Source organism: Cottoperca gobio, chromosome 7 (assembly GCF_900634415.1).
Source record: "Cottoperca gobio chromosome 7, fCotGob3.1, whole genome shotgun sequence".
In the NCBI taxonomy this organism is placed as follows: Eukaryota; Metazoa; Chordata; class Actinopteri; order Perciformes; family Bovichtidae; genus Cottoperca; species Cottoperca gobio.
Genome location: NC_041361.1, coordinates 6,424,657 through 6,436,295, shown reverse-complemented (window position 1 = coordinate 6,436,295; position 11,639 = coordinate 6,424,657). Strand labels below are relative to the sequence as shown.

Here is an 11,639-nt window from a genome sequence, read left to right as displayed (position 1 = left end):
AATCTTTAACTTGATTCTGTTGTTGTGCTGATGCGATAATCACAATTTAATTTAAATTGAATCAATTAGAGTGTGGAAGTCATTAGCCTTGAAAATAGTAGTTTGACAAAAACAATTCAATTTACTAGCTTTTTCTGGGGCTTTGAACCACATCTGGCCGCCTCACTGGATGGAGATTGCTCGGTTTTCATGAAGGTTTCCATACATGGGGGAAGATCATAACATAAAATTGAATGATGGTGGCCTCCTTGATCTGTCAGCCATCAGTTTACTCCTGGTGGGTGATTTTGACCCCCTAAGTGATGCTAACCAGTTTTTGTCTGGTGTTCAGTTGAAATCTCCAGAAAAGCTAAGCATGTGGACCATGATGTAATTTTTTTGTCAGTTTATGTAATCAATATTTTGCTAATTATACGCTCATTATAGGAGCTCACAAGAGATTGTGAGAGAATGTGGCTAATCCTGCCTGTATAAATTCCTTCCCAAAAGAGTAAATTCAATCAAAAAGGGATATGATTAAGCAAATGGGACTGAGCTTTTCCCCGTCGACAGTATCATATGACCATTCTTGATCTAACTATGTTAGGGTGACCTGCCCCTCCCGTTTAATGAGGTAACATCTGAAGCCCTTAATCCACGACATTCATGGAGAAGCGCCTGAGAGCCGACAGAAATAGAAATGCAAATGGTGAGAGTTTCATAACTCCTCATATAGAAATCATTATTTTTATCTGTTAACATTCGATGTGCCACATCCATTCTTGCATTGCAGTGTAGAAAATGTACGGTTTCATCAATTCAGTGTGCCTTCATTATCCTATTTAATAGCTGAAAATGTACTGAATATACAGGCAAGTTATGTTGTATACAGGCCATATCATTCATTAAACCCTCCATTGTTTTTTTGTTTCTTTTTTTACTCCATATCATTCCACCGTGGGGACTTTGAGGGGTTGGAGTTGCAGTCTCTAAGCACATGCTGCATATGAGAACCAATTAGAGGTGATTTACTGCCCGCACAGAGCAGGCAAATGGCTATATGATAAAATAAGCAATCTGAACCCCAGATGTGACTTTCTCTTTTACTGTACTTTGCAACACAGAGGGTTTATTCAGCGTCACTTTGAGGTTTATAGTTATGTTAGTGTGGTTTTACAGTTTGATGGGCTAATTTTTGCATTTATAGTTTAAAGTTGAGGCTTTGTAGCTTTGCTTTTTTTTGGTTTTTAGATCTACTACTGACCTTGTGGCTAGAAATGAGAGTGGGAGGCCAACACAAATGTAATAGCCCCTTGTGTGTTTCTTGTGATTGTGGCATCCTGTGAAAATGGTAACAGATAGGTGGGATTAGAGGGCAGACTGCACACTGTGCCCATGTGGTTCCCATCTCATCTATTCAACGTGTTGTCATTAAGTGTCTTATCTAATTACTCCCATCCAAAGTGGATGTGGCAGATCCAGAAGGCTCGTCCTCTGGGCTCCACACTGTTGATGTAATGGCTTGATGCTAAATGCACAGGGACTTGTGTACACAGACTTTGTAATGTATGGTTGCAAATATGATTAGGCGCATAATGATAGTTAATGTTTTCCGTTGCATATATTCCAGTGCAGGAAAGGTGCACATGCAGTTAATATGTAATCATTTTGCAATCACCGTTAGATTTCACTGGAGGTTAAAAAAAAAGATCAAGTGGCTGCAGTTAGACTGAATCTTTTGAAATGTGGCAGATAGAAAGCAGCACAGGATGAAACAAGGATGCCTTCTCAAAGAAAATCCTTTGCCTATCATTCCTGCGCTTTTCATTTTGGTTCCTTGAATGAGAGATTTCCACATAAAGGTTTCTTTATGCCAAAGTCTCACAAAAAAACAGTTACTTTTATTATTATAATTTTCAAGCTAAGGGTATTAAACACAGCACAGTGTAAACTGCATGTTCAGCGCCTTGTATGTATTTTACTGCACACACGTATCTGTATTATCCCCTAGAGCAGGGGTGGGGAATCTCCGGCCTCCGGGCCATATATGGCCCGCAAGACCATTTGATCCGGCCCTCGAGGTAATTCATAAACACACGCAAAAACATCACACTAGAAAAAAACCCCAAAAGAATCTAGACGGCAATAGAATAAATCGGGTGAATGACAGCTCAGTACGTAGGGAGTTGCTATGGAGAAAGATAACATATAAAGATGTCTGCTGGATGACATCTTCTTCTCTACAACATTATAACATAAAATCCCTTTGCAGGAGGGCTGTTTGTCAGTCAGGTGCTTTAAAGGGAACAGGTGGACATGGGAATATGTGAAAGAGATGGATGAGAATAGATCAGATATGGTTGAAAGATGAGGAAATGGACAGGAAAGTAAACTGATGTTACCAGAGCAAGGAGATGAAAGCACATTACAGAGCGGTTTATTTCGCATGCATGTTAGCAACGTTTGTGTAGATGCACTGTGCATCCTTAGCTTTATCTACAGCCATATAATTCTACCTAAATCTTATTTTTGAATTGTATGTTGTGATCCAAATGCTTTTTCTGGCCCATGAAAGTGGATTATCTTTGCTGCGTGACTCTCCCTCTCCCATATTGTGGCTGTGCATTGAGCCACCAGAGAATCAATGGCTCATCTCCTGAAAGCTCTTAGAGGTTTTAAGAGTTATGACTTAGTGTTAACCCCTTGGGCACCTTCATTCAGACAAGATCCTCATAGCCTCAAATCAAACACCAAACAATGGTCAAAACGGCACATTTTTTATGCATAAATTCTTGAGTGAAATGTGAAAATTGAGGCGTGATAAGAAAAATGCTTTGTCTTGATTCTTCAAAATGTCCTAATACCAAAAGTCAGCACAACAACGGTTACTTTGCAACATTTACCACTGTGAATAGTCCCATTCCTGCAGTCTGGGTGAAAATAGATGCATCATATCCATACACTGCAACTTTCTCATTGTCCGTCATTTTGATGGACAGGGACGTAAAATCTCCGTCATAATATATTATTACCCATCTTTTTATTTTATGATAATAGGGCATATTTAACGCCAATAAATTAGGTTTCATTCATTTACATTTTAAAATAATTAATATACAGAACAAGCTTTGAGATTGTGCATTTATAAGGGCATGGAGAATAAAGATGAACAGAGACACCGATTGTGCGGTCACTTTTCATGACAAACATTTCTCCGAGGGAAGTTGGAAAGACTCTCTGAACGTGGGATTTGATTCACCAATTCTTAAAAAACTCGCTTCACCAGGAGGAAATTCGAGTGACGTCAAGATCGGAAAGTGGCTAATGGTATATCATTATCGTTCAGCAGCACATGCCGAGAGCTGTATGCCGCCCGTGTTGCACTGGCATACACCGTTTCCACTTGACGGTGGTATGCCCTTGTCAGAATGTCACACCAGTAATGTCCCCTGATACATATTTCTCATAAATTTATATTTTCTGTCTTTAATAAAGGATTGTATAACGTTCAGCCAGTCTGACTAATCGATAACAGAAATTTAGAGCCAACTAACTAAGCAATCTTGTTATGTTGCCATGTTTAATTGTAGCACACGATCACACATTAGGCTGTATTAACGTCACGGAACATCAACCAGGCATACGTGTGACATAATATTTATTATTCACCATACTTTGAATGAGTACTTCTTGCTATCATTGTAGCACTATCCGCTTTGGACACCGGCATATCACTCTGATCCAGGGGCATACACCGTTTGTTTTGTTTGTTTCATACCTGGTGTTGGGTGTAATCAGTACATACACACGTTGTCATATCAGACCATTTGAAAATGGATCATAGTGAGAAAATATCATATCATATCGCAGCTCATGCTACTATGATAGAAACAAGTAGGCTACTCATTTTAAATATTTATGGTGAATAATTAATATGCCATACGTTTGCCTTTTTAGTGTTGACATGCTGTATATAATGTGTGATCGCATACTAATATTAAACAAGCCAGAAATAGTATCACTATAAATGAGTTAGTTTGCTCTAAATAAAAAATAAAAAATAATTAGTCAGACTGGCTAACAACATCCATGTTAGACTAGAGAAACTGCGCTATGTTGCACAACTTTGTCAATTAAAACAGCAACCTCTGCAACGGACCTCATCTAATAAATGCATACAGTTAAAAGAATATTTAATAAACTGGTCAAATTATTTTCCTCAACTGGGTCTCTAATAGTATAACATGTAATAAAACTGTTTTGTTGTAGCTTTATTAGATTTCAGTGAAGAGGTTTATATTTCCAGGGGAAGAAACACAGACCTTTGTCAGCTAAAAGCAGGCATGGTAATTGGAAAAGGGACACTGGGACATAATCACTCCATCGCAGTGCTGGTATGGCTTGTAAATGTTCACACTTTGGTTGCTTGAAATAGTGTTACCTGGAAATGGGGATGTTTTGTTTATATGGAGGTCATCTATAAAAAGCAAGCCCTGACAAAACTGAACACAACATGTGTCTCAGGCCACTCTTCTACCGCAAAATGTGTTTTCACCCAGAGGAAATAAGTGTTTTTCATGTCTGCGTTTGTGTATGTTGTGATGTCTGTGAAGGAGATGGCAGTTCCTTCACCCTTAGTGTGAATTGTATCTGGCCTCTGCTGAATAGTTGCAGTTTTAAAGAGGGTATTTTTGTTCAAAGTGTTTGGGCTGTGTGGGCCCCGGGAACATGAATTGGACAAAATTATTTAATCATACGGCTCCTCTAAACTTTCCAAATGACTATGATTGTGTAAGTGGAAATTATTTTTGGGCCAGTATGTGTTTCGTAATGAACATGGAAGTTGCAATATCCAATGCGGCCACAACACCAAACACTTAACAGCCTAGTGCTGTTCCCGGGGGCTTGGTTAGAGCCAGTTGTTGTGATAATTGTAACATTTTACTTGACTAACAGTATAAGTATACATTTCTCAAATGTTTCAGCTCATTTAAACCTGAATGAACAGATTTCTGGTCACTTGGGGCCGTGCAACAAGTTGTGAAGACCTTATTAGGTTGATATGGTAAACACGTTTGCAAAAACATCAAAATCATTACATTTCTTACTTTGAGAAATATTAACATATTTGTTTACAATACTACGTATTTTGTTTGAATTTAGTCACTGCTTGTTGTGTTAAATGCTTCTGTTTTGGAGCGCGTCTGGATGTCGGGCCTCCCTGTCGCAGTGACAGTGACGGATGAGAGTCTTGTTTATCAGCCGGTAAAACTGGTTGTGTGATCAAATCAAAGGGCAAGATGGATGACACAGACTCTAATAGAAGCAACACATCACTGTCATCCTCATTATCTCCCTTCTCCATTGGCCTCATCACCTCAGTATCACTGCTCTCCCAGCACAATGGGTCATTAGTCTATTGAAAGTGTGAATAATTTTCCCACTGTGGAGCTGAATCTTACCTGCAGATACAGCTGACTGAAAATAATACAACACATATATGCAACATGTATATCTGCAGGCACGGAGTCATCGATGCGTTCTATCTCACTGAACACACATGTTCACCCACAAACTCCCACACGAGCACTGTACAGTTACACCTCTTTAAAATCCTTTAGGGTTGTGGCCTGACAGCTTTGTCATACCACAGTGATGAAGGACAGAAAATCCCATGTGCCTTACTAGCAGTCCCCCAGAGCAAAGAGATTTTTCAGTAACTGAAATGGAGTATGGCAGGACACAGCTCTCCTCTGCTCAGCATTTAACATCAGTATGCTGGCATCAGATGTGGAGGTCCTCAGGGGAGTCAAGGAAGGAAGTGGTGTTGTGGGTGAAAACATGTCAGAGACACAGACTAAGAGACAGAATTCCCAAATGGGATGTGAGTATCTTGACAAACTGGTCACTATAATGTCTGATTTGACCTTTTATCTTGTTTCTTTCTTGCTCGACAGGCGATCACCTTTATGTCTAGTTTCACTGACACGAAGTAGCTCTGCCTTTCTTTTCATGAACGTTGAATCGGCTCCCTTTTGACACACTAAATAATCACGGAAATTGTTGTAACGCCATCTTACTCGGGACAAAAATGACCAGGACGAAGGGTCGCATGATGTATTTAAAAATGCAATTGATCAGGCCACAGTGTGGAAGTAGCAAAGCCCAGTGGATATGATTGTGCTATTGTACGTGTATAATGGCCACTAATGAATACATGAATGTGAATAACGTTTTTTCTCGCTGCCTGTAGCACTGTGGTCTGTATGAAAGTATTAACGTTAGCTTCCTTTGATTAGTAGGAAGTCTTTCTAACACCTTTACTTTCCAACATGTCTTCAATTATATGTCAAAGAGAAAAAAAATGATATTAGGCAGTCCAGTGGGATGAGCAATGTCTTCACATCCCTGTTAATATTTTCCGACAGTTTCCGACATGCCAAACACAACGGCCGGCATGCCATCTATCACTCTCAGTTGGATACAGCTGCTTTAACAAGGTCCAGTGTTGCGAGAGAAGCAAAATATTGTATTTATTCAAATCCATGCACATCTCCAAAATATTTCTGAAATAAAGAGCTTGTGAGATTTGTTCTTAAAAGGTTTGATACACACCTTAAGTGAGATGTTTTATCAACATCAAGCCATTTATCGTGAACTAGAAGTCTAAAGAGAGCCGCTCCTGCGCTTTTTCATGTTTTTGTTTTAACCACATTTTGACAACCGTCTTATGGCCATTCTGCTTTTTGTGGCCAAACTAGGTCCAGTTTCCCAATATTTCACAAGAAAAGCAACAATTTCAGGAAAAATAAAAAATATATATACATTTGGGAAGCAGAACTTTATCTTAAATTTTTAAAACCCTCTTAATCATCTCATTGACCCCTCCAATTGATCTGAGTCCCTACATTAAGACTATTCGACTATTCTACCTAACTGTATATAAAATAGTTAAAAGTAGCTCCATTATTGACAATCTAATAATGTAATACAGTAAGTACTTTAACTTTTGATACCTAAAGTACATTTAGCTGATAATACCATATACCAGCAGTAGGATTTTGAATGCATATAAGGTATAAAAAGTATTTTAACATTGTTATATTTGTACATTTACTCAAGTAAAGGCTCATATTATGTTATTCTGTCACTGTAAATATTATTCCACTGTAAGTGTTTAAGTACTTTTTTTTATTATTTAATATTTTTTCACCAACCACACAATAAAAGCTAATACTGCAGCAATACATATTATATAGGCTTTCTAAATAAAGAAAGCAATCTCATTCGCACTGTTTGTTCTTCCCCTTTCTTTAAGTGTCTGATTTGCTGTACCAAGATGAATAAACTTTGCCCTCCATCCTAATAATTGTTCTGGAGATAAATACAATCTGAGGAGAAGAAATGGCACGTTAGGAATGAGTGCGGCTCAGCCGTATAATCATCATCTGATGGCAAATTCTATTTTTGGCCTGCAACAGAAATGTGTGGCGAGGAATGACTTTAACAGCTACACTGCAGCGTTCCTTTGAGTCATATGGAATAGGCTCAATTTTTTCTTCTCGCATGCTTCTTCTTTTCCTTTCAGACAATCAACTATTGATCCTTTTCCCTCATTGTCCCTCCTTTTCCCTCATTTCCTTATCTTCAAGCCCTTTGGCTTAAATCATATCTTCTGCTTCCCCAGAGATGAAAGAAATGAATTGGGATGTGTGACCCTGGCAATAGACCACCACAGTTTTGGGTCTACAGTCTTTTAAACAATTTCTGGTGGCCGTTATTGAGTTACATTTATTGCATTATGTGCCCCACGATTCACAGATGTCCCACACCTTATCTGATTTTCTCTAAGTCTCTTATCAAATTAAATCTTGTCTCGGCAATAAGTGCTGTTCACAATTGATTTCCAGTGTAACCCTTAAAAATAACCAATTTATTCAGCAAGCGGGATGTCGATCAAGATAAACAATGTTTGAAGATTTCAAATGAAACAGCCATCAATATTGTTAACTTATTTATAATGTCTTGCAGGGTGTGTTGTAAGTAAATAAAAACATTTTTAAAAACGGCCTGGTTGGCAGAGAGGAGCGATGAACTGCTTTGAGCTCACTGGTACATGGATGTTATGTTGACATTTACACTCAAGATCTTTCTAAATATGAAGATTTCTTGCAGTGGCATTATAAATAAAACATTTAAAAAGAATCAGGGCTGGAGGAGTTTTTAAAGAAGAACTTCACCTAGTTTTATGTCACTTGAGTCGGCATTTGACAACAAGACTACAAGTTTAACAATAAAGAGATATGGCGGTGTGGAGTCATCTTACCAGACCTCTGGAGCCCGTTCCTTATCTCCACTTGAGGCTAACGGCTCGAAGCTATGTTTTCCACCACTATTATAACGCTTCTGATTTTCAGATTGAACTGTCAGCAGGCACGTTGCATTGTGGGTAATGTACTCGTCAGGTTTTGACAAGGAAGAAGAATGTGTGCAATAAAAAAGATAATGGAATTTGAGAACTTTGTACTTAAGTTATGACTGCAAGGATAAACATCCTTCCTCTTAAATCTAGGGTGGGTAACAGTAGAAAACAGTAAGAGTAAACTCGATTTCTTTTAATTATCCAACTGAAAAACCCAGCCAAGTGTTAACAACTCTTTTCCAATTAAAGTAGCTAGCAGCACTAGCTCCAAAGCCACTCCCCCAAATTATCATGATAAATGTAAACATCGAACATGGCTATTGTCAGTACATCAGCAGAATAATATGAAATCTTAAAAGGAAACTACTCCATGCAGTGATGAAAAACTCTACAGGGTATCTTTTTAAGGTTACACATAAACAGTCCAAATAACTGGTGCTGACAGATGTGTAAGCTTTGTGATTCACTTTCTTACCACTATGCTCCTTGGTTATTGTAGTTGACTTCTATCCTCCAGGTTTTTCATATTCTTATTCCTTTTTAGTTTTCATCAGTGAGTCTTTTTTTTTTCCAGCACAGTTGCTCATTGTTTGTTCTGATGATTCAACCAGAGGAGCTTAATGTCCATTCAAGCCCTACTCCAAAATATTGTCTTCACAGAAAATGAACATAAATTTAACTTCTGGAACCCTGAACGCCCAAAATACCTCCTCCCACCTCACTACAGAGAAGGGCACTTATCATGCCAGGCGGAGTACGCAGCGCAGATCAGTGCGTAGTTACAGATTGCACAGTGCGGTAGTAGAGCAGTGACTTTGTGCTGTATTTTAGTACTCTACCTTAATTTTCCCAGGAAAATTACTGCAGGTCTGACCTTATTGTAATCCCATGTGGCTATAACCTTGATAGAATGAATCATATATACAGTGAGTCACAGCTCAAAAGTGATGCAGTGATGAATACTGTGCATTTATATTCATAGTTATATGGATATTATCATGCTGTATGCTTTGTAAGTGGTTAAAGGAGTTGTTAGACCAAAAACTCTCCTTTTTGGTCTCCTTGCTTACTAGACATTTGAAAATTGAGGAGAAAATGTTTTATCTAATAAAAAATAATAATAATCCTGTTGTGATTTTCTCCATATAGCACCTGATCTCCCCCACCCAGAGCAAAGTATGTCAAGCCCTACCAGACAATTCTCCATTTCATTTTCATCTCCTCAAAACAGGCATGCATAAATACTCCTGTTATTCTAATCGGAGGCTGTGTGCCGCCGTATGATTGGCCGACAGATGATGACTCACTTCAACAAGCTGGTGTGGGGCTGGCAAGAAGAGGGTGGGTGGATGGGTGGGTTGGTTAAGGTGGTGGTGAAAAAGGGGGAGCAGGAGGCGGAAGTAAAGCTCTCTCCCACAGCTTGTACGCTTGTGTGCGTTGTTGTTGTCAGAGCATGCTGGTTCTCATACACTAACACACAACATAAATGGAGTCAACTTAATCTCTATACACTTTCTCACTGTTGTTCTGCCTTTCCCCAGCCATGGCTGCCTGCCTGTAGCCAGACTTGAGGAGAAACACAGAGCCTGGAGAAGAGAGCAAAAGAGAGAGAGCGAGAGAGAGAGAGAGAGAGAGAGAGCGAGAGAGAGAGACTTGTGCTTGTGATCACAGAGGCTGCAGCCCCCAGCCTTCCCTCTGTTGCTGCTACAGTACGTGTGAAAGGCGGAGAGGGAGAGGCAGCAGATGCAGAGCTGGTGTTTGTCTCTGAGACTCGGAGGAAGGAGGAGAGCGCTGTGAACTGTGCAGAGCAGAGACAGTCAGTCCTCTGGTATGTGTCCAGTGTGAGCGACTCAATCCAGTCCCTGCGCACCTCTACCTTGCACACCAGGACTCTGACACCATCCACACAAACAGGTGAGTCTCAGGAGCCTCATGATGAACTCCTATGAATAGCATTTGACTTGACACTTTGATATGATTATGATTTGATAAAAATAAGAAAAATGTATTGATTTAACAAAGATTACTGAAAGTTCTGAGGAAATGAGGTGCATCCATCATTAGTTGCTGGTGCATAGGATGTGACGAGTGGGGGCGTTTTTTACACGTATGTTTTGCATGTGTGTTAGTTTGTGTGAAGGCTTAAAGACCTCTTTGACTGACAAGGGGAAAAGATCACAGGGACTTGGGGGTAAAAAAAAATCCTCTGATAGCAGTGGATCTGTCTGATTTTATCCCTGTTTCCCCATGTGTAAATCCATGTGTTCCTGAAAGAGAAAGTGGGTGGAGTGGGAACCGTTTCAGCTCTGCTACTGTTATCTCATCTTGTTTGGAAACAGAAAAAAGAAAAAGAAAAAACACGATGAAGACAGTGCCATCTCAGATGCTGCGATTTAGACGGACTACAGTATTTGATGAATGCAGATTGTGCATACATTTCAGTTCGTAGCGTTTGGGCACAGTCATTTTAACTGTCTGCAGCTGTTTACATAAAGATTCACACAGTTTTTCTTGAGCTTAGTGTGAGCCTTTTGTCTCAACTGCGCAAGAGAACTACTGCATCCATCCCTAATTGATGTAGCATTGGCAGGATGCGATCACTGGCATAAGATTGTATCAATATTACCAGATCAAAGTCTAATCCGTAACACAATAAGGTTTTACCATAGTGGAGTGATTTCCAAAATACAGCTGACATCGAATCATAGATCCATCTAATAAGAAAGATTATGCAAGGCTCTTTTGTAATATTATGTGCAAAGGACAATGTGTTGTTTATTTGATAAGAAGTAGATTCTGTTGCTCATATGTCCACTTATACATGGCATGTCTAAAATTGTCACAGTTTTAATTCATCATATTATTTAGATTTCTTTACTAATCGCTAATCGACATGAGCTCAAACTAAATGTATCTTTATTCTGATACAAAGATGTCTTTTAATCTAACATCTGAACCAAACATTGCAGAATTCAGCACCTTCTCCTCCTCCATGTTAGTGTGTGACACTTGTCGCTTGTACCGTTGCGTCCTGGAAATGTAATTTGTGTGTAATGGCAGCTCGTCAGTGTTTACCGCAGGGAATCAGCCGGTCGGTCCAGAATTATTTCCTCCAGTGCACCACTTGTTGAATCAACTTTAGTTCTTTTTGAAGTTTGCCTGTGAAGTCTTAATCTGCCATGATTTACTTCAAGCCAGTACAATTTGCGTATGGAGAGGACAGAGAAAAACGAGGCTT

At 39.2% G+C, this 11,639-nt stretch overlaps 1 protein-coding gene across 2 annotated transcripts in view; it reads left to right on the top strand.

Moving 5' to 3' along the window:
- Positions 1-10,111: 10,111 nt before the first annotated feature.
- Positions 10,112-11,639, top strand: part of LOC115010896 (prickle-like protein 2) — a 34,350-nt gene continuing 32,822 nt past the window's right edge. For both annotated transcript variants that reach the window (XM_029435788.1, XM_029435787.1), the window contains exon 1: positions 10,112-10,315. The gene's annotated coding sequence lies outside the window, so the exon portion shown is untranslated. The remainder of the gene's footprint in view (positions 10,316-11,639) is intronic.